This window comes from Silene latifolia, chromosome Y (genome assembly GCF_048544455.1).
Source record: "Silene latifolia isolate original U9 population chromosome Y, ASM4854445v1, whole genome shotgun sequence".
NCBI lineage: Eukaryota > Viridiplantae > Streptophyta > Magnoliopsida > Caryophyllales > Caryophyllaceae > Silene > Silene latifolia.
In genome coordinates this window covers 236,921,527-236,944,335 of record NC_133538.1, presented here as the reverse complement: position 1 = coordinate 236,944,335, position 22,809 = coordinate 236,921,527, and the positions used below count along the sequence as shown (strand labels likewise).

The window sequence follows — 22,809 nt, the reverse complement described above, 5'->3', positions numbered from 1 at the left end:
TTCTAAGAATAACATGCTCTTCTAATTAAACTAATGGGGAATTTATAGTGGGGATTAGTTACATAAATTAGGGTTTACTAAGAGCTTAAATGACGATTAAGTCCTTGACGAATCGCCGGTCTCTAGGGAGACTCCGGTCTCCTTTTCGCCGGTCTTAGAAAAAGATGCGCATCCTTCCTTGAAGCTTGTAGAAGACGAAAAGGCTGTAAGGGAATCCAGGCGTCTTAGGCACGAGACGGGCGGATTTGGGTGTTTCTGGACGGGCGTCCAGAAGGGGAAGACGAGTGGATTCTGGGAGTTTTGGACGGGCGTCTTGTGGAGGAAGACGCTGAGATTGTGGGTGCTGGACGGGCGTCTTGGGGACAATCCGCCCGGATTGTCTTACAGTTTCTTTCCTTCTTATTTTCTTCCATTTTCTTCATAAAATCCTTGGGGATTTCCTCGGGGATGCAAGGATCTTTTCTCATCATTGCCCATCTACTATAGTATGTAAAAAGGACTTCTAATCTTCTCTTTGATGCTTGGTCATTGAATTCAATCAATTTAGCCTCATTTTGCCATGAAAATGCAAGGTTTGCACTCCTTTCCTACCAAGGACACAAAAACTCAAAGAATATGCAAAACAAAGGACTAAAGACAATAAATGACCCAAATATGCACTAAAAAGCATGGGAACAAGGCTAATTCGGGGACTAAATATGCTCTAATTATGGTCACATCAAATATCCCCAAATCGGACCTTTGCTCGTCCCGAGTAAAGAGGTGACAAAAAGTAGGACCATTATTTAAACTAACCTAATAGCATAGCCGATATGAGACAATTAACGGGTCTCACTCCGCCCTTTCAACTCACAACAAGACAACCATGAGGTAGGATGCCTTCTTGCAAGGCAAGGTGGGTCTTGCCAAAATGGCGATACATCCAAACATTAAGCACACAAAGTCAAATAAAGGATGCATCTACAAAAGAATAGCCACTTTCCTCATCTAAGTGGCGGAAATTATCTACAGGGGAAGTAATTCAAGGGTACACATTCCTTCATAGATGCAATTTCTTCAAACTACTAAGCCTAAAAGGATACCAACAAATCACCTCCAAGTTGTGTTAGGCTAGGGTACCTTTGCCCTCAAACGTTAAATGCTTTTGTCAAGAATAGACTCCTTATGGTGTTAGAAACACTAGAGGATCGCGGAATTCCCCCTCTTGCCTAGACAAGAAGAAGGGTCGTCCCCTCTCTACCATGCACAAAAATGGATACAATGGATAAAGGGATCGATAGATATTTGAGTTTCACTTTGGGAGTTTGCTTTGTTGTTGTTTTTCCCCCCAATTTCTTGTGGCACATAACATTTGAGAACACTTTCTTGCCATTTCTTTTTGATTTTTGGCATTTCAACACTTCACAACTTTCAACTTTTCTTTGCATTTCTTTTTGAACATTTTCAAAGTCACCCCATATGTAGTGAGGGTGCTTTATATTTGAAGCATATGAGTTCTATTTTTGCTCCTCTTTTCATTTGATGCATTTTGCAAACTTTTCTTTCACATTTTATTTCATTGAACTCAAATTGATTTCTTTTTGTGCCCATTCCCTTTGATGACAAAATGTAATAGAACATGGATGATGGATGCATGGTTTCAAGGGTCACCTTGGAATAAACGGTAGCCAAGGAGTTATCACACCACAAGGTACTCTTGACTAAGCGTTAATCCATGGGTCAAAGGATACTAGGATGACACATTCTAGGGTGTTTTACAAGTATTCTAACAAGCAAAGTATTAAGAAGAAAAAGCATCTACTAGGGCCTATATACACTTGTCAAGCTTCCCAAGTAGACGGTTTCGCAAAATTTTCTAACATGCAAACTACATGCCATGATGCAACTAGCATATAAACATCCTAATGCAAATGATTCTACCAACTAATATGATATATAAACTAAATGCAAGTCCTAAGTTCTCATTGTTATACCGCATCAATCAAAATAAAGCCACATAGTCATTAACATAAAGAGGAAAAAAGAGATTGGAAATATCATACCATGCGGTCTTCAATATCCTCATGTCTCGGATGTGGCGTAGTCATTCAATGTGAACAAGGATAAATCAAACACAATATATACAATTTTACACTACAAAGGAAATGAACTTGTTTTTGGATTTTCAATTTTTTTTTTTTCAATTTTTTTGAAACTTTTTGATTTTTTTTTGAATTTTTTGAATAAAAGTTAAGTTAGAATTTCACATCCCCACACTTATATGGGCATTGTCCTCAATGCCCAAAATGATGGGAAACTATGCAAGCATGATGCATGAATTCTATACTAAATGCAAGCTATACTAATCTACACTACATGATGCATGGGGTTTTTTTTTTATGACGGAGAGCGTAATTTAGATTACCTCCCGTTGCGTATGAATGTACTTCCCCAAACCGAGATAAACATTATTTCTAATGTCCTAATAGTTGAGGTAGTTCATGCACACAAGATGCAATGCATGAAACTTAATTGTCGTTTTGGATTTTCAAAAGTGGGAACAATAAAATAAGAACACCTCAATGGGGCCGAGGTGCTAGTCCTCATGTTGCTAGGACTCTCAAACCAAAGATAAAGTTAAATATTATACAAGTTAACAAAACATAAACTTCTTTCATGAAAATTGAAAATAAAGAGAAGAGATGAGGAAACTTCACTTAAGCTTGAGATGGGTGCCTCACGCCCGCTCCATCTAACTATGAAGAGATCCACTAGAGATCGCCGTCATCTCCCTCTAGATCACTATCGCATATTTCCTTGGATGCATCACTTGTATTCGGGTCCATGAACTCATACTCTTCGCTACCAAGCTCCACCGTGTCCCCACCGTAAGACTTGTCGCTCCCTTCCTCTTGTCGCCCGTTTGCCCTTTCATTTTCCCTCTCCGAATTGGGGAAGAGTATATCCAATTGTGCCCAAGAGGGAAAGGCTCCCTTCTCACTAATCTTTCCCCTTTGAATCAAATCGTGGTGTTGAGGGTAGAGTGCATAATAATTGTCCACGGTAGCTTTATATTGTCGGAAGTGAAAATATTGTAGAATTCCCGTTGCAAAGTCATCACGGGGAAGGATAAAGGGGTTGGGGTGGTTGTACGGTTGATATGGGAAAGGGTAGGGAGGCACTTTGATTTTCTCATCTTGTGGTTGTTGCTCTTGTTGTTGTTGTTGTTGGGGATTTGGAGGTGGTGGTGCTTGGCTTGCTTGGGTTGGGTTTGGAGGGATGAGGTAGGACGGGATTGGTGATAAAGGTCCCCTTCTTGGTGAGATTCTTGGTAGTCCGATCATTGGTAGGTAGATTGGGTCACTTCCTTTTGTAATCCACTTGACCCTTTTATCAACCCCCTCAAGGGTTATCCAATGATGATGAATAAGAAGAAGGTATTCATTTATCTTTGTGTTTCCAGAAAGAGGAGCATACTCATTATTCTCATTGAATTTCGGATTAAAATGCTTTGCAATCTTTGTAATGAGCCCTCCATTAACAATGCGTTTCATCCCATCATCATCATCGTTCCTAAACTTTGCCCATTTTTCGAGTTGCACAAGAGGCGCATTAAAGTGGTACCCACCCCTTCCTTGGATATTGAGATAAGACTCCATGAACACAAGGTCAAGTTCGTTCACTATTGCCGGGTCTCGGCGAGCAAGTAGAGTCCCGGAAAGGAACCGGTAAGTAAGTCTCAAAATAGGATTTTGAATGTGGAAAGCTAGACACTCTTTGATCTACATGAAATCTCGGCCGGTCATGGCCCTCCATAGGGGTGCAACACTATATCTCTTCGGTTTTGATGTCCGGTTAGGCGAGACATCGAGACCAAGCACATTAGCAAATTCATCTAGAGTCATCATTCTTGAAACACTTTCCAACCTAAATTCTATGCATATTGTTCTATTCAAGGTTGTGATTTTCAAGAAGCTCAAGAATTCAAGCACAAGGGATCGGTAAGTTTGCTCGTGCATGTGGAAAAGGGTAGAGAGACAAAACAACTCAAAAAGAGCTTCCATTTGGTGATAAATCCCAAGTTTCTTTAAAGTTCTATGACATAAAAACTTAGTAGGGAGAATGTTCTTACGAAGAAGCCGGTGGAAAACGAGTCTTTGCACATCATTGACGAATTCAACATTTGAGAAGTCATCAAGCCTTGTAAGATCTACAATTTCTTCATGCTCCCTTCTTAAGGTGTTGATGTGGGAGGTAGAAGAACTTCCTCTTACCCTTGGTCTTCTTCTATCCCTAAAGGAAGATCCCTTTGGTGGTATTCTTTGATTGTTGAGCTGGGATTTTTGATTTGTTAAAGTATAAAGATGCTCTTTGTGGATTGAATGTTGCCTTTGGAACCCTAGAAAATTGGGGCTTTTTGATTTTGTGGGGTAAAAGAGTGATTGGGATATGGTTTGGAGTCATAAGGAGGTGGGTTTTTATAATAAAAGTGGAAGGAAGGGTGATGTGTCACAAATTGTGTGGTGGGGTGTTTTTAAATTAGGAGAAATCGGGATTGATTAACGCAGGAAGATGAGCGACTCAGTCACAAGACGCTCGGATTCTGTCATTTCGGGACGAGCGTATTTAAGGGAAGACGCTCGGATTCCCTTATAGCGAATTCTCTTAAAAATTTGACGCAGCCAAGACGAGCGTCTCGAGCATAAGACGGGCGTCTTTTCTGGAGCAGGACGAGCGTCTTTTCCCAAAGACGGGCGGATTCTGTGACAGGAACTTTTCTTAAAATGCACTGACAAAAAGACGAGCGGATTCGTCTTCAGACGCTCGGATTCCAGCAGGACGAGCGGATTCTCAAAAAGACGGTCGTCTTTGTACAAGCCGACCGGATTCTTTCTTCAGACGCTCGGGTTGCTTGCTGCGGATTCCCTTTGATTTCCTTGACTTCGATAAAGGCTTCCCCACACTTGAAGATTTATTCCTTCCTTCATTCAAAATTCATTAGTGACCCTCCCTCACTTACTCTCATGGAAAGAATTTATGTTTATGATAAAAGGAATGCAACAAAATTATAAATACAAGTTAGAGGGTTAGTATATTTACAAGTGGTGGTTTAGGGAGGACTCCACCAAACTCTCCCTTTGATGATTCTTTCAAGGATGAGGAGGCCCGAGGTAGGTGACCTCGACCTCTCCAATAAACGCTCCCTCATAGTATGGCTTCAATATTTGACCATTGACCTTGAATTTTCTTCCATCTTCCGCCTTGATTTCAAAATCCCCATATCTTCCAACTTCGGTGATCACGTAGGGACCCATCCATCTAGAGTTCAACTTTCCCGGAAAAATTCGATAGCGGGAATTGAATAGAAGGACTTTATCCCCTTTGTGCAAGGCTTTTTGCTTAATCCTCTTGTCATGGAGCAATCTTGTCCTTTCCTTTTAGATCTTGGCATTCTCATATGATTGTAGTCGGAATTCCTCTAACTCTTGAATTTGAATCATCCTCTTTTGACCACTTAATTTGAGATCAAGGTTAAGTGCTCGGATTGCCCAAAAAGCTTTGTACTCCAATTCGATTGGCAAATGGCATGCTTTTGCATAGACAAGCTTGTAAGGGGAGGCTCCTATGGGAGTCTTATAGGCCGTCCTGTAAGCCCAAAGAGCGTCATCAAGCTTTGTGCTCCAATCTTTTCGGGTCTTATTTACCACTTTCTCAAGAATTTTCTTAATCTCTCTATTCGAAACTTCAACTTGACCGCTTGTTTGAGGATGGTATCCCAAGCCGGTTCTATGTTGGACTCCATACTTTGTCAAAAGGGATGCGAGCTTCTTTTCATGAAAATGCGTTCCTCCATCACTTATGATTGCTTTAGGAACTCCAAATCTTGGGAAGATTATTTTCTTGAAGAGCTTGGTGACCGTTTTGGCATCATCGTTTGGAGTGGAAATTGCCTCCACCCACTTTGAGACGTAATCTACGGCCACAAGGATATACTTTTTCCCATTGGATGTCACAAACGGACCTTGGTAGTCGATCCCCCAAACATCGAAGATCTCCACCTCTAGAATGCCCCTTTGTGGCATTTCGTTCCTCCAAGAGATATTCCCCGTTCCTTGACAAGCATCACAATGAATGATGAATTCCCGCGTGTCTTGAAAAATTGTAGGCCAATAGAAGCCCGATTGAAGGATTTTTGCAATGGTTCTCCTTGCTCCATGGTGCCCACCGTAGGGTGATGAGTGACATCCTTCCAAGATTCCTTGGACTTCCCATTGAGGGATGCATCTCCGGTAGAGCCCATTGACGCGTGTCTATTATATGATGTTTTACACCTCATTCATAGCGCGTTTCAGAGCTCAATTAGTAGTTTATTCTACTATTTTTCCTATTTCCGTCTACTTTTGTGTTTTTGTGTGATATTGCAGAAATATGAAGATTTCAGCGGAAAATGAGCCGAATCCGTCCCTAAGTGTTTAGCATAGCATTTGACATGAAGGGAAAGCTTGAGGAGTGAACTTGGTGCGCGTTTCAAGGCCTAAAGATAGCAAAAGCATGGGTGCGTACAAGTTACAAGCATTTGACAAGCAAAGAAGCACTTCACGATATTGCAGCCTGCTTCAGATGGCAATATCTCGAGTTCTATAGCTGATAATCAAGTGATTATAATTGCATGTCAAAGCTTATCCTCTTAGCTTTCCAACGCCGCGTAGAACGCCTGATTTGACAAAGTAACAAAGTAATGGCAGCTGTTTTAAGATCGGTGTGTGCTGCAGAATTCGTCAGAATGCATAACTGTACAGCACCCTTGGTCGATCGACTGATGACCTTGGTCGATCGACTGATGACCGTGGTCGATCGACCATAGCGAGATTATCAGATGTTACAGTACAACGGAGGTTGGTCTATCGACTGGCCTATGTGGTCTATCGACCGCTATTTTAATCTGACGAGCAAATTAAGAACGAGAATTAGAAGCCCAATTGTATTTGTTTTTAGGTTTTTGCGTGACATCTCTATAAATAGGACCTCGAACATCAGTTTTGGAAGAGGCATTCAGTAGGGGTTAATCCCATCTATTGATTTGACTTTACCGTTTAGATCCAATTATAATTAGTTTAGTTTTCAATAAAGTTCTCCTTTTGCAATCTGATTCTTCCTGCCTTTCTTTTATTCGGTATTTCTGCTCTTTATTTCAGTATTATTTCAATTCATTCAGTAGTTAGATTGTTAGTTTAGATCCCAAACCTTTAATTCAATTGTTGCAAGTTTATAATTCAAGTAGTTTAGTTATGCCTTCGCTATTCGTTTTTATCGCTTTATTAGTCGTAGTTAGAATTGATATGCGTAGCTAGAAACCCCGTGCTAAGATGTGAGGGGACTTGCGGCGAAGACGATGTAGATTAGTAGACCTGATGTCGGCCTTTGGTCGATCGACTGGATTAGTCAGTTGATCGACTGGACCCGTTGGTCGATCGACTGGTTTATCTGGTCAATCGACTGACGCGCGATAGATTAGCACCGTTTCAATGTTTTAATTACAATATTTGACAACGAGACCGAGAGGAGACTTGTTAATTACTTAGGAATTGACCGACCCAGAAGATCGAGAGATAGGGAAGGAAAATTGACTAAATTGAAACGACTAAATTTTACTAAGATCGAAAGATAGGTAAAGTTTAGGCATTAGGAATCACTTTTCAGTGCGAGAGCTAGTATTAGTGAGACCTAGGGATTAGTAGCATAGGCTGAGAGGCGCTACTGGTTAAGTATGGACCGAGAGGACTTCTTATTTTCCCACCTATCGTGATTATTCAGACTTACTTAGGAACCCACCGTCGTAGCTGTAGTGAACCGACCGTCTTAGCATTCTTTTTATTATTGTCTACTCCTGTTTTTATTACTTGCCTTTTATTTATGCATTTAAACTTAGATATAATCCACTCCAAAACCCCCCAGAAACTCATAGACTGAAATAAGACAATTAGAACTCACTACCTCCCTGTGGTTCGACCCTGCTTACCGCTAACTTCTGTTAGTAGTAATTAGGTTATAAATATTATTTTTGGTGCACACAACGACAGGCATCAAATTTTGGCGCCAAAATTTGATGCCCGTCGTTGTGTGCACCAAAGATAAAATTTATAATACCTATTAAAACTAACAGAAGCTAGTGGTAACAGGGTCGAACCACAGAGAGGCGATGCAATTAATAGTTGTCTTATTTAAGTCTAAAAGTAACAGTGTGTGGGGGTTTGATTTGGTTTGTTCTATACTAATGGCAATAAAAGAACAGTAAACTAAGTTAATTGATGAAAAAAGATATTAAAAGGGTGCTAAGATGGTCGGTTCACTGTAGTTTCGGTGGCAGTATACTAGGTAGGTCTAAAACAAACACGTGAGACGGGAAAATAAGAGGTCCTCTCTCACAAGTAGCATCTTTCGATCTCGCTACAGGTCCCTAATATCACTAATACTAACTTTCGTCCTGAAAAGTGACTCAAAAGGCTAAATTAACTTATCTCTCAATCTCATTAATCTAGTCGTCTTAATTAGGTAGGCTATTTTCCTTCCCTATCTTTCGATCTTTATTGGGTATTTCTGCTCTTTATTTCAGTATTATTTCAATTCATTCAGTAGTTAGATTGTTAGTTTAGATCCCAAACCTTTAATTCAATTGTTGCAAGTTTATAATTCAAGTAGTTTAGTTATGCCTTCGTTATTCGTTTTTATCGCTTTATTAGTCGTAGTTAGAATTGATATGCGTAGCTAGAAAACCCCGTGCTAAGATGTGAGGGAACCTGAGGCGAAGACGATGTAGATTAGTAGACCTGATGTCGGCCTTTGGTCGATCGACTGGATTAGTCAGTTGATCGACTGGACCCGTTGGTCGATCGACTGGTTTATCTGGTCGATCGACTGACGCGCGATAGATTAGCACCGTTTCAATGTTTTAATTGCAATATTTAACAACGAGACCGAGAGGAGACTTGTTAATTACTTAGGAATTGACCGACCTAGAAGATCGAGAGATAGGGAAGTAAAATTGACTAAATTGAAACGACTAAATTTTACTAAGATCAAAAGATAGGTAAAGTTTAGGCATTAGGAATCACTTTTCAGGGCGAGAGCTAGTATTAGTGAGACCTAGGGATCAGTAGCATAGGCTGAGAGGCGCTATTGGTTTAGTATGGACCGAGAGGACTTCTTATTTTCCCACCTATCGTGATTATTCAGACTTACTTAGGAACCCATCGTCGTAGATGCAGTGAACCGACCGTCTTAGCATTCTTTTTATTATTGTCTACTCCTCTTTTTATTACTTGCCTTTTATTTATGCATTTAAACTTAAATATAATCCACTCCAAAACCCCCCAGAAACTCATAGACTGAAATAAGACAATTAGAACTCCCTACCTCCCTGTGGTTCGACCCTGCTTACCGCTAACTTCTGTTAGTAGTAATTAGGTTATAAATATTATTTTTGGTGCATACAACGACAAGCATCAAATTTTGGCATCGTTGCCGGGGAGGCAGCGCTAGTTTTAGTTGTTTTTAATTTTAGTATTTCTTTCCTTAGTCTCAGGGAACTTCGGTTCCTTGAGACCTTTCTCATGTTTCATGTTCTAAGTTTTCCACAGGAAGAGGATGAAATCTTTGGTGCTTATTTAGCCAGACTTTGGGAGTTTATTGAGCCCAGACGAGATGCCTTTTCTGATCTCCAAATATCTTTGCACTATTGTCCAAGCATATGAATGACCTTACGCGAGCATACCTCGAGTCTATAGGTAAGTGAGATTTCGAAGGAATCTCCGTAATTGAGGTATTAGAATTCTTTAATTGGTTTGCTACTGAATCTCTTAAACCCAACTTTTCTCTTCATGTTGACTCAGATGAGGGGGTGGGTGAGACCTTAGAAACCGATCTAGGAAATGCTGACGGAGACATAGAGGAGACCATTAGCGTGGTTGACAATCCTTTTTAAGAGGATAGTTTAGAACCCCGTTATGATTCTTGCACTGATAGTGAGGTCGATTTGGATGATCTCTTTGAGAACCTCCAACTTGATGAGTCTAGCGATAAGGAGAGTGAGGAGGAAAATTTTGACAGTCTTGAGGTTAATTGGGATGTGTATAACGATATTATAGATGAACCTATTATAGAGGACCTGATTGACCCATTTGACTTTACCGCCCCTTGCATTTGGGATGATTATCCACCTTCTCCTTTAGATGACCAGACTTCTCCACCTCACAGTTCATACCCGTCTGAGCATCTTAATTCTACTCGCGTTATTTTTGAGTCAATTGCTCCTGAGCTCTCTAATTTTCCACCTACGGATAATTTGAGCTTTTATATTCCGCCCTTAGCTGGAGGGCAGAATTATTTTGTGGATGATTTTAGGAGCTGCCATAGGAAATATGTTAGGTTTAAATGTTTTTACATTTTGATTTCCTATGTTATTTCTATCTTATGGTGCTACTTACAGTTTTGTGTAGCACATGCGCAGATGTATGATAGGTTGATGAGAGCCTTGAGTTGTTTTTATTGGGGTCCATTAGAGTAAGCTGCTGAAGAAAAAGAGGTCGAGCGGGACCAGTCTGAAACCAGCGCTAGCCGGGAGGCAACCCGGATGTGATTTGTTTAGTTTTGCGAATAAAATTCGTAGTTGTTTAAAAAATAAATAAAAACTCTTAGTGTGTGCTTAGTTTAATTTCCGTCTATAGACTTTACATTTGGGTTTTGCGCAATTTTGGGCGCGTTATTATGTGCATTTACAGGTTTATAGACCATATTAGCTCGAGTTATTGAGCTAATTCGAAGAAATCAGAAAGTTACAGCAGGTAATTCAGTCGATCGACTGTCCTTCATGGTCGATCGACTGACGGCGCGGTTCCAGGAGCTTCTATTCCTGACATCCTGGTCGATCGACTGGGTGATGTGGTCGATCGACCGTTGCCCGATGTTGTACCTATTTTCGATCATTCCCCTGCTGTGTTTGGTCAATTTTTGGAGTTGAGGGAGTTTTCTTCTCCACTTTCTTCTCCTACTCACTTCTGTTTTCTTCTATTTTCTTATTTCGCACATAATTCTGCAATTGTTTTCTCGAATTACGCGCGGTACTTTTGTTTGTCTTTTCAGGTACCTATGGTAGCACTGCTGGCTACTGAAACCTCCTAGCTCACGCTGGTTTGGGGAGGTTTCCTTTTGCTGCGCTTAAAGTCTTGTGAGTTTCCGAGTTTAATTTCATGTCTTATTTAGTTATTTATCACAAAATCCCATTTCCTTTTGCTTCTTTATACATGATTTTGCACAATGAGGACATTGTGTGATTTGGTTTGGGGAAGGGTTTTGCATTGCATTCATATGTTTTATTGCATTTCTGTTTCACGTTTATTGCACTTCAGTTTGCATTTGTTTTTTTTCATTTCATATATATATACAAAATCAAAAAAAATTGAAAAAATTTCAAAAAAAATTTCAAACAAATTTGCACGTTTATTTTAGCATATAGGTCGAGTCAGAATGGTAGTATTTCAATGATGACATTGCATTTTCAGCTGTTTATGCCTAAGCCTTGCAAATTGACATGTTATTAGTAGAATCACATATGCATATCTACGAGTTTTCGTTAATATCTTGCTGAACTTGAAACTTGACTTAAAATTTTGGCAACCTACATCATTTTCTGAGGTTTAGAACCTATAACTGGTGACATCTATGACCAGTTTATCTAAGATTGTGAGTAGTTACTCCTTATGAGGCATGTTACATTAATTTGCATAAATATGAACTTAATCTGCTTAATACCTGTATGCATTCGGTTTGTGGTGTGTCGACACATGTGGAAGAGGTCACCCCTTTGTTCGTTTTGCCCATAAGCTCCACACTGCCAAAAATAGTCTTTTTGTCCCGTTACTACATCCTACATTTAGCCTGCCCTTGTCAAGCTAGTAGTTTATGTTCTTGGGATTGTTACTTCATTTTTGGTAGTTAATGCTCATTTTGAGATGATGTTGGTAAGAGATGAAAAAAGGAAGAAAGGAACAAGAAAAAAAACAAGAAAAAAAAAAAGAAAAAAAAATTGATTCGAAAAAGAGAAAAACGCATGCTGTACTGTAGAGGGCGGTCGATCGACTGGCCATCTTGGTCGATCGACTGAAACCCGAGAAAAGAGAAAAATCAAAATCACGTGGTTGGAGTTTTGATCAGTTGGTGATTTTATTCCCATGCTTTATTATCATCACTTGGGGAATTACAATTATATCAGAGATTGTGAGATTTGTGCTTGATAATTAGCACCGCTTCGATTGAAAGTTTGAGCAAGAAGTTGGATGTTGTTATAATTTGGTTCCCTTAGTTACTAGCTTGGCTTTTAACTCCGTTTTTATCCAAATTTATTTTAGCCTCTTCTTACCCATACCTCACATATCCATATTTACCTCGGCATGTGTCATGGTCATTTGTTTGGTTGGAATGCATATGTACGGTTGTAGAGATTATTTTCATATTAGACTGCAGGCATGTTCTTATAGGTCGTAGTTAGGTGAATCTCATTATAAAATGAATTCTTTCTATTCTTTTACATATATTCACCTGTATTTATTTGAGTGATTTGAGCGACCCGGAGAGTCCATAATGATAAGTCTCTACAGTTGACGGTTCAGTAGTTTTTAACGACTACATAATTCGTTTGCATGATTCATATTGCTAGTTGATTGTTAGTTGTTGCATTAAATTGGCTTAGGCTTAATAGTTGCATTTCGCTCTGAGATTGAAATCGTTCCACTAGGTTTTAGGATCGAGTCTAGTTCTTGCTTGGGGACAAGTAAGGGTTTGGTTTGGGGAAGTGATGTGACCATAATTAGCGCATATTTAGCCCCCGAATTAGCCTTGTTCCCATGCTTTTTAGTGCATATTTGGGTCATTTATTGTCTTTAGTTCTTTGTTTTGCATGTTCTTTGAGATTTTGATCCCTTGGTAGGAAAGGAGTGCAAATCTTGCATTTTCATGGCAAAACGAGACTAAATTGATTGAATTCAATGACCAAGCATCAAGGAGAGACAAGATTAGAAGGCCTTTGTACATATTATAGTAGATGAGCAATGTTGAGAAAGGATCCTTGCATCCCCGAGGAAATCCCCAAGGATTTTGTGAAGAAAAGGGAAGAAAAGAAGAAGAAATATTCTTTGAGGTACAATCCGTGCGGTTTCTCCACAATCCGCCCGTCCTCCACAAAGACAATCCGTGCGTTTTCTCCTTAAGACGCCCGGGTTAGCAGCCACCACAATCCGCCCAGATTCACCCAAGACGCCCGTTTTCCCCCCCTTTGAATCTGCCCGTCCCGACTCCAAAACGCACGGATTCCTGTACAGCGCAATTTCGTCTTCTCCAAGCTACAAAGAAAGAAGCCCTTCCTTCGAAAAATACCGGCTCCTCCCTGCTCAATCTAAAAAGTGTAATTACTAGTTTAGCCTTTAGTTAACCCTAATGCATCCACCTAATTTCCACTATAAATACCCCATTAGTCTAATTAGAAGAGCATGTTCTTCTGATCAATAATTAGAGTAGTTAATATCAATCAAATCTCTCTTTAGTATTGTAATCAACAATTAATCAAGTTCTAATACAAGTTTTATTTCCTTAATCTCTCTTTTGTTCATCCTTTATTTTGGGTAATTGAAGATTATTTTGGTTATTATTGGGAGATTGACAACCTCTCAATCAAGCATCAAGTACTTCTTTTATTCTTTGCTTTATTATTGGAATCATTAGTAGGTATAATTCTCTTAATCCCTCTTTAATTATTGTTAATTACTTTCATTTATTCATCATGTTTCCTTTTGTTGGTATGATTGACAACCTTGCTAGCATGATCAACAAGATAATGAGTGAGTAGTCTCTTAGCTAGGGTTAATGGGTAATTAGGGGAAACCAACATGGGGAATGATTCATGCTTAAATTAATATGCTTTCATGGTTTATTTGCTTGCTTGTTTTGATCTCAACTCATGCACATGTTATGTTTGATGAAATGTGAGCCTATGAATCCTTGCATTTTTTACCCATCACCTATCTTTTCAATGAGACTTGTAAGACATAAACCAACTCGAGTCTCATTAGACCATGCATTTTGTTGAGTAGGGAAGACTAAGTCGACTTGTAGGTGTTGTACAATCTAATCGATTCGGCTCTGGGACCCAAACGTTCCTAGGATTGTAAGATATAACCCAACTCAATCCATCACAACAATAATTGCTTGCTTATAATTTGAGAACATGTTTGTATGATCAATTCCCATGAATCCCCTATGATCCCATGACACCCTAGTGCTTTTTATCAATTGTTTACAACCCTTTTAATTCATCTTACTTATTTACTTTCTTTGCTATTTAGTTTAGTGACCTTCTACATCAACCCAAATTGTGACACCCCTAAGACACCACTAGTTTCAATAGAAATCTCATCTAAATTCCCGTCCCTTGGGATCCGACCTTTACTTGCCTCTTTACTAATTGTAGAGTTGTTTGTGAAGCTATGAATTGTGTTTTGATTCGGACGTGACCCAACGACCACATCTATTTAATTGTGAACACGAAACGGACCAATCAAAAATGGCGCCGTTGTCGGGGACGGTGTTTACTTGATTTAGATTTTCTTTTATTGTTATTAGTTGTGTCTTTCTTTGCCTTGGGGAAGTAAAACTCCTCAAGGTTTGTTCTAATTGTTTTCAAGTTGTTTGATATTTTGCATGTCTAGAAGGTCACAAGGTGATTTGTTACCTTTTGACCGTGAAATTGAAAGAACCTTGACAAACAATACGAGATTTACTAGGAGGAATTTGAGAGGTATTAGTGAGGTTGTTCAACCAACTATTGAGTTCATCAACCATTTTGCAAGAGAAGGTGAGGATAACCCATTACAAAATACCCCACAAAATCAACCTACAATGCCTAAGTTTTCATCACATTCCGTACCCACCGAGGAGAACCTACCCAATGGTACTCCCACACCACAACATCTAACCGGAAATTTTATTGCTAAATCCGCCTTTATCTAATTAGTCGAAAGGAGCCAATTTGGGGGGATGCCTAGTGAAGACCCTCATTCTCATATGGAAACCTTTTGTGACTATTGTGATGCGATTTCTCAAACCGGTGTGACTCAAGACCAAATTCGATGGGTCTTATTTCCTTTTTCTCTAATTGGCACCGCGAAACAATGGTTGAAGGGCCTTGATAAGGCCACTCTCGGAATAGATTCTTGGAAGAAGTTGGCTCTAGCTTTCTACAAAAAGTTCTACCCACCGGAAAAGACTAACATGCTAAGAGCTCAAATTACGGGTTTTAAGCAAAGGGATGAAGAATCTTTTTATGAAGCTTGGGAGCGGTTTAAGGGAATTTGTCGCTCATGTCCTCACCATGGTTTTAGCGAATGGTTCTTGGTACAACAATTTTGGAACGGTTTATATGAAGATTCAAGGAACATTCTCAACATGGGATCAAATGGAATGTTCACCGAAGTTGATGACAATCAAACATGGAACAAGATTGAGGAAATGGCGGTCCATAACTCACAATATAGTAGATCTCGCAAGGCTAATAGAGGAGGAAGGCATGAAGTGGACTCCGTTACTTAATTAGGTGCTCAACTTAGTGCCCACATTGACACAATCAATTTCAAGTTTGAAAAAGCTATGGCTAGACTTGAAGAAGTCTCAAAATCACCAAAACATCATGTTAATGCCATGACGGCATCCTCATCAATCCCAAGTGGGATATGTGAGACTTGTGGAACTTTGGGACATGACCAAAGTGAATGTAGGGGAACAAATGAACAAGTAAATGCTTTCCAAGCATACAAGAGTGGTACCCCTTATTCCAATTATTACAATGAAAACACCAAGTTTCATCCAAATCTCTCATACAAAAGCCAAAATGTTCAAACCCCTCAAACAACTTACACCCCACCTCTCATGAGAAACCAAAATCAAATACCCTTTTACAACCAAAACCAAGGTTACCAAAATCAAAATCCATACAATCACCAAAATGACCAAGGTATTGATGTTCAAAAAGCGGTCCTCCAAATGCAAAAGAATCAACAAGAGTTTTTCACTCAAATGCAAAAAGATAGTCAAGCAAAGGAAACCACCATCAACAACATCCTAGCTCACACCAAGATGTTGGAAACACAATTGACTCAACTAGCATCTTCAAGCTCACAAAGACAAAAGGGGCAATTACCACCTCAAAGTAATCCCCCAAGACATGAAACGGTTAGTGCCATTCACTTGAGAAGTGGTACAAGGTATGAAGCACCGAAGAAGCAAGTTGAGGATGAAGTTGTGGAAGCTAGTGATAAGGAAGAAATTGTGCAAAACTCCAAAGATGGAGAATCATCAAAAGAAGAAATTTCAAAGAAAAATGAAGACAAGGTCAAGGAGAAGGAGCCCATTGTGATTAGACTTCCTTTTCCAAGTCGTCAAGCGAAGCCCAAATTTGATGACCAAATTGGAAAGTTTATGGAAATTGTGAAGAATTTGGAAGTCTCAATTCCTTTCACGGAATTAATCAATCACGTGCCGGCCTATGCGAAATACATGAAAGACATCCTCACAAAGAAGAAATCGATCCGGAAACTTGAGACTATCGCCTTCACTAAGGTGAGTAGTGCAATACTTCAAGGGAGTTCACCTCCAAAACTAAAGGATCCGGGAAGCTTCTCAATACCGTGTACCATTGGCGACACCACGATCAACAAAGCCTTATGTGATCTAGGGGCTAGTGTGAGTGTTATGCCGTACTCGGTAAGTAAAAGGTTGGGGATGGGAGAGCTTAAATGCACCAATATCACACTCCAAATGGCCTATAGATCGACGAAGACACCATTAGGGATATGGGAAGATGTCCCCGTGCGAATTGGGAAGTTTTTCATCCCGGTGGACTTTGTCATTGTTGATATGGGGGAAGACTCCAACATTCCAATCATTCTTGGAAGACCCTTCTTACACACCGCGGGTGCGGTGATTGATGTAAAACATGGTGAGCTCACTCTAAAAGTGGGAGATGAGAGTATAACTTTTAATCTTGACAAGACTATGAGAGCTCCCCGTTTACATGAACCGTGTTTTATAATCGATCATTATAGTCGGAAGGATGAAAGGAAGAAGTCGGAACTCCAATGGCAGAAGAAAATTGAAGATGCTCCATTCAAAGAGCAAGTGAATTGTGACAAAGAGAGCTTACAAAGCTCATCAAAGACAAGCAATGAAGAAGATGGCCTCATTGGCCAAGAAAAGGAAATGGGAAAGTTGTCTCCATCAAATCAAGAGATTTTCAATGATCAACTTAATGAAGTTTGTGGTCTTTGGGACGACGAATTTGAAGGGATTTTTAATCCCTACATTGATAATGCCATCGATCAAGACCGACAACAAGGACCAAGGTCTATTGAAGACCTCTACCATGATAATGAACAAGCTTTTGATTACTTTTTCAAGGTGTTGAGCAACATCAACAATACCTTGAACATGCCCCCTTGACATCTCATCAAGAATGAGAGTTTGGTGGAGTCCTCCCTAAACCACCATTTGTAAATATTTCTAACTCCCTAACTTGCATTTCAATTCTTGTATTGCATTTTTGTTATTTTTGGATTTTTATACTTTGATCAAGATAATTATCATGTTTGAGAAAAGTGAGGGAGGGATTAATAATTTCAATTAATGTGTAGTGCTTTAGCTTAGTGTGGGGATGTCAATTGCCTAGGCTATCCATGCCTTAGTAGTGCCCTCACAATGAAGAACACAAGATATGAAGAAGAATGGAAGAATAGCAAGAGATATGCGTTGTACACGGATGGAACTGAATCCGGGTACAAAGGGGTCGAATCCGAGCGGATTCAGGAGAATCCGCCCGTTTTCAAGCAATCCGGGCGTGTTGGGTAGAAGACGCACGTCCTTAAATGAGCTGAAGTTTTGAAATTTTTGACTGTCAGCGAATCCGGGCGTCCTACATCCTAATCCGCCCGTCTTCAAAAAGCCGCCCGTCCTGAAAGGAAGACGCCCGTCTTCTTGGCTGAGGAAAACAAGAAAAGTTCCTGGACTGAAATCCGTCCGTCTTCTATAGAAGACGCCCATCCCGTGTTTGCAAATCCGAGCGTCTTCCCTTAAAGACGCCCGTCTTTAGACGAGTTTTTCCCAACCCAGAAAAGGCAGAATCCGCCCGTCCCGAGCAGAAACCGCACGGATTGCCCCTGCAGTTCAAATTTTTTCGGGCTTTATAAAACCCCTCCCACATTCATTTCTTCATTCCTTCATTCATAACACTACTCAAAACCCTCAAAACCCTCATCCTCTCCATCACAAAAACAAAATTCCTCAACTACATTCACCAAAATCAAATCAAAACATCCTTTTAATAACAAATCAATCACTCCTTTTTCAATAAAAATCAAAACCAAGCACAAAATCTTCAACCTTTGAGTCGATTTTCGAATTCATAAAGGCAAAGCCTTTCATCTTTAAATCGATTTGGGTGAACTAGAAATTGAAGATTTTTCACTCTTTCTTGGTTAATTCATCAATGGCAAGGACTAAGGGAGCAACAAAGGCAAAGACACTTTCATTAAGGCAAAAGACTCTTCAAGCAAAGAAAGCATTGGCTATGGTGGTAGCAAACCCAAACTTGGAAGTGCAACAACAACAACAACCTCCCATGGGTGCAACAACATCTACTACTCCGGAAATTGATCAACTTGTAAACTATCCGGAGGTAACTTTCATTTCCAAAACCCATAGGGACACTTTTGCTAAGTTTGCTAGAAAATCATTTCAATCCACCAAGTTTATTTGTGAAGATACCTTAAATAAGTTGGGTGTCCTTGAGCAAACTAGAGCCTTTTTCAAAGCCATGGGGTTGGAGAAATTGTCTGAATCAAAAGAATTGACATACCCCTCCCTTACCTTAGAATTTTTGAGTTCTTTGAAAGTTAACAAGGTTAAGACTATGGAGAACCTCGAGTTTCGTCTAGCTAATGTTAGTAGGCGCATCTCCTTTAAGGAATTGGGTGAAGCTTTGGGTCTTAGTGATGAACCGAGTTATTTTAAGAATGTTGGCAAATATGACCCCGACCCTCTTTGGGAGGCGATTTCCGGAAGGAAATTTGAAGACTTTCATGCGAGTCGTGCTCTTTTAGTCCACCATCCGGGCATAAGAGTATGGCACAAGGTCGTAGGGAGCACCATCAATGCAACAAAAGACACCAACCATTTCACCAAACTCGATTTTGTTCTTCTTGAGTCGGCTTTGAACATTGGAAGAGTACACACCAAGCCTTTTAACTTTCTAAGGCTCTTGGTGGATAGATGGCTCAACATTGATTGTGGGAAGAAAGGCACTACCGTTATTGTGAATGGAGGCCTGGTCACTATCCTAGCTAAATACTTTGATCCTAACTTCAACAAAGATAACAAGTATGAGGCGAAAGAAGGTGGTCATTTCGTTGATTTGCATACTATGATACACAAGTACAAGTGGGTTGCCCATAACCCTCTTGACACCAAGTATGGATGGCTCACTAGTGAGGCTAGTTCTTTCACTTTCCCTTCAAAGATTTGTCGATTGAGTGTCCACCGGACCAATTATCTACTTCCCCTTTCAAAAGAGGCCGAGTATATTATCCAACAACAAAAGGGTGAACTTGAAATACCCTCCTCTTCCATTGTCACACCACCTTACCCTTTTGAGTACCAAGAGTTCAAGCCGGAAGGTGTTGAAGCAAGAAATGATTATTTGACTCTTCTCATGCAAGCAATGCACAAGCAAGCCTTTGAGGATCGGAAAAATGCTTACTTAGCTCAATATCCACCCCTCTTACACTTAGCTAGGCAAGGACTACTTGACCCATCATGTCCTTTGCCTAGTTGGGCGGATAAGGAAGTCCTATTTCCGAGTGCATCTAGGGTTGTTCCGGGTGATAATGAGGTTGTTGGTAATGAAGAAGTTGATGATAACATTGATGAAGAAGCTAGTGAAGAAGGAGAAGAGGATGATGAGCAAGGTGAAGAAGAAGGCGAAGAAGCAAGTGAAGAGGGAAGTGGCAATGAGACCACTTCTAATGAGGAAGATGATGATAGTGATGATATGATGGAAGATTAGCAAGCTTTGGAGGCTCCTACCCTCTCAAGGTTTGTCTATTTCTCTCTTTGTTCTATTTATTTATTTTTCTTGATCATTGTTGGAGTAGTCCTAGCACCATTGAGGACTCACACCTCGGTACTTTTAGAGGTGTTCTCATTTTATTGTTCCCACTTTCAAAATCCAAAATGACAAATTAGTTTCATGCATTGCATACACAACGGGAGGTAATCTAAATTATCCTCTCCGTCATAAACAAAAACCATGCATCATGTAGTATAGATTAGTGTAGATTGCATTTAGTGTAGAAATCATGCATCATGTTTGCATAATTTCCCATCATTTTGGCCATTGAGGACAATGCCCATATTAGTGTGGGGATGGGGAATTCTAACTCAACTTTTACTCAAAAATCCAAAAAAATTGAAAAATTTCGAAAAACCATAAAAATTTGAAAATTGAAAAACCCAAAAACATGTTTATTCCTTTTGTAGTGTAGTTATATTATATATATTGTATATATTGTGTTTGTTCTATCCTTGTTCACATTGATTGACTACGCCACATCCGAGACATGAGGATCATGAAGACCGCATGGTATGATCTTTCCAATCTCCTTTTTCCTCTTTATGTTAATGACTATGTGGCTTTATTTTGATTGATGCGGTATAACAATGTGAACTTAGGACTTGCATTTAGTTTATATGTCATATTAGTTGATAGAATCACTTGCATTATGATGTATATATTAGTTGCATCATAGCATGTAGTTGCATTTAGACAAATTTTTTGACAAAAATGCCTAATTAGGAACTTTGACAAGAGCAACTAAGCCATTACAAATACTTTTTAAACTTAAGACTTTGACTACTAGAATGGTTGTAAAACACCCTAGATAGTGTCATACTAGTGTCTTTTGACCCATGACCCAAAGCCTAGTCAAGGGTTTGCATGTGAATCACCTATCCAACCCCGTGATGCGATGTGGACTTGGTTAACTTGTTTAGGTGACCTTGATTGACCTTGTGGTAAGGCAACTCAAAAATACTTTCTATCAATAAGTTTGAAGTGCTCATTTCAAAGAATTTTGTCATGTGGAAGTAATTTAATGCCAAGGAAACCTCAAATGTTATGAATTGTTGAATGTTGAGAAATTTAATTGTTTTGATGGAGGCGTACCACTTCGATGTGCTTTGGAGCGGGATCCATTGAATTGGGCCCCCACACGGTTGTGAATTCGGACGCCCAGAGACAGAGTGACTATCACCCCGAAAAGCTATTGTCTAGAGGTTAACCGGTTGCCTAATAAGCGATTGGCGAAAGCAAAGGACACTAGCCCGGAAGGGACAAACCTCATCTTAAAATTTTTGAAATGTGAAAGTTGAATGAGGACAATTTTGAATACTAGTCATATCCACCCTTGTTTATAAAGATTTGAGCATTTCATTCCCAAAAAGCCTTTTTGTCAAGCCACTTTGTGGGGCTTGGGACGATCCATGACCTTTATTTTTGTAGAGAATTCGAGACTTGTCATGTCATATGCTACTAGCATCATAGGGATCATCATTCCACCACCATCCGATCGCCCTTGACGAAAGCATTTGGAAATTGAGGACGAAAGTAGTCTAGTTTAACACCATTTGGAGGTGATTTAGTGCCATCCTCTTAGCCTTAGTAATTTGTTGAACTAGTATTTGTGAAGGATTACATGCTCTTAAATTTGTTCCTTTTTAGTTGCCTCCGCCACTTGATGAGGAAGTGGCTATTCCTTTTCTAGATGCATCCATTATTTGATTTTGTGTGCTTAATGTTTGGATGTGTCGCCATTTTGGCAAGACCCACCTTGCCTTGCAAGAAGGCATCCAACCTCATGGTTGTCTTGTTGTGAGTTGAAGGGGCGGAGTGAGACCCGCTAATTATCTCATATCGGCTATGTTATTAGGTTAGTTTAAATAATGGTCCTAGTCTTTGTCACCTCTTTACTCGGGACGAGCAAAGGTTCAGTTTGGGGATATTTGATGTAACCATAATTAGCGTATATTTAGCCCCCAAATTAGCCTTGTTCCCATGCTTTTTAGTGCATATTTGGGTCATTTATTGTCTTTAGTTCTTTGTTTTGCATATTCTTTGAGATTTTGATCCCTTGGTTGGAAAGGAGTGCAAATCTTGCATTTTCATGGCAAAACGAGACTAAATTGATTGAATTCAATGACCAAGCATCAAGGAGAGACAAGATTAGAAGGCATTTGTACATATTATAGTAGATGAGCAATGATGAGACAGGATCCTTGCATCCCCGAGGAAATCCCCAAGGATTTTGTGAAGAAAAGGGAAGAAAAGAAGAAGAAATATTGCTGAGGTACAATCCGTGCGGTTTCTCCACAATCCGCCCGTCCTCCACAGCACAATCCGTGCGTTTTCTCCTTAAGACGCCCGGGTTAGCAGCCACCACAATCCGCCCGGATTCACCTGAAGACGCCCGTTTTCCCCCACCTGAATCCGCCCGTCCCGACTCCAAAACGCACTGATTCTTGTACAGCGCAATTTCGTCTTCTCCAAGCTACAAAGAAAGAAGCCCTTCCTTCGAAAAATACCGGCTCCTCCCTGCTCAATCTAAAAAGTGTAATTACTAGTTTAGCCTTTAGTTAACCCTAATGCATCCACCTAATTTCCACTATAAATACCACATTAGT

At 39.9% G+C, this 22,809-nt stretch overlaps 1 non-coding gene across 1 annotated transcript; it reads right to left on the bottom strand.

Moving 5' to 3' along the window:
• Positions 1-15,297: 15,297 nt before the first annotated feature.
• LOC141635532 (small nucleolar RNA R71) lies at positions 15,298-15,404 on the bottom strand. Its single transcript, XR_012540214.1, has one exon. It is a non-coding gene; the product is annotated as a small nucleolar RNA R71 (small nucleolar RNA).
• Between the last annotated feature and the right edge of the window lie 7,405 nt (positions 15,405-22,809).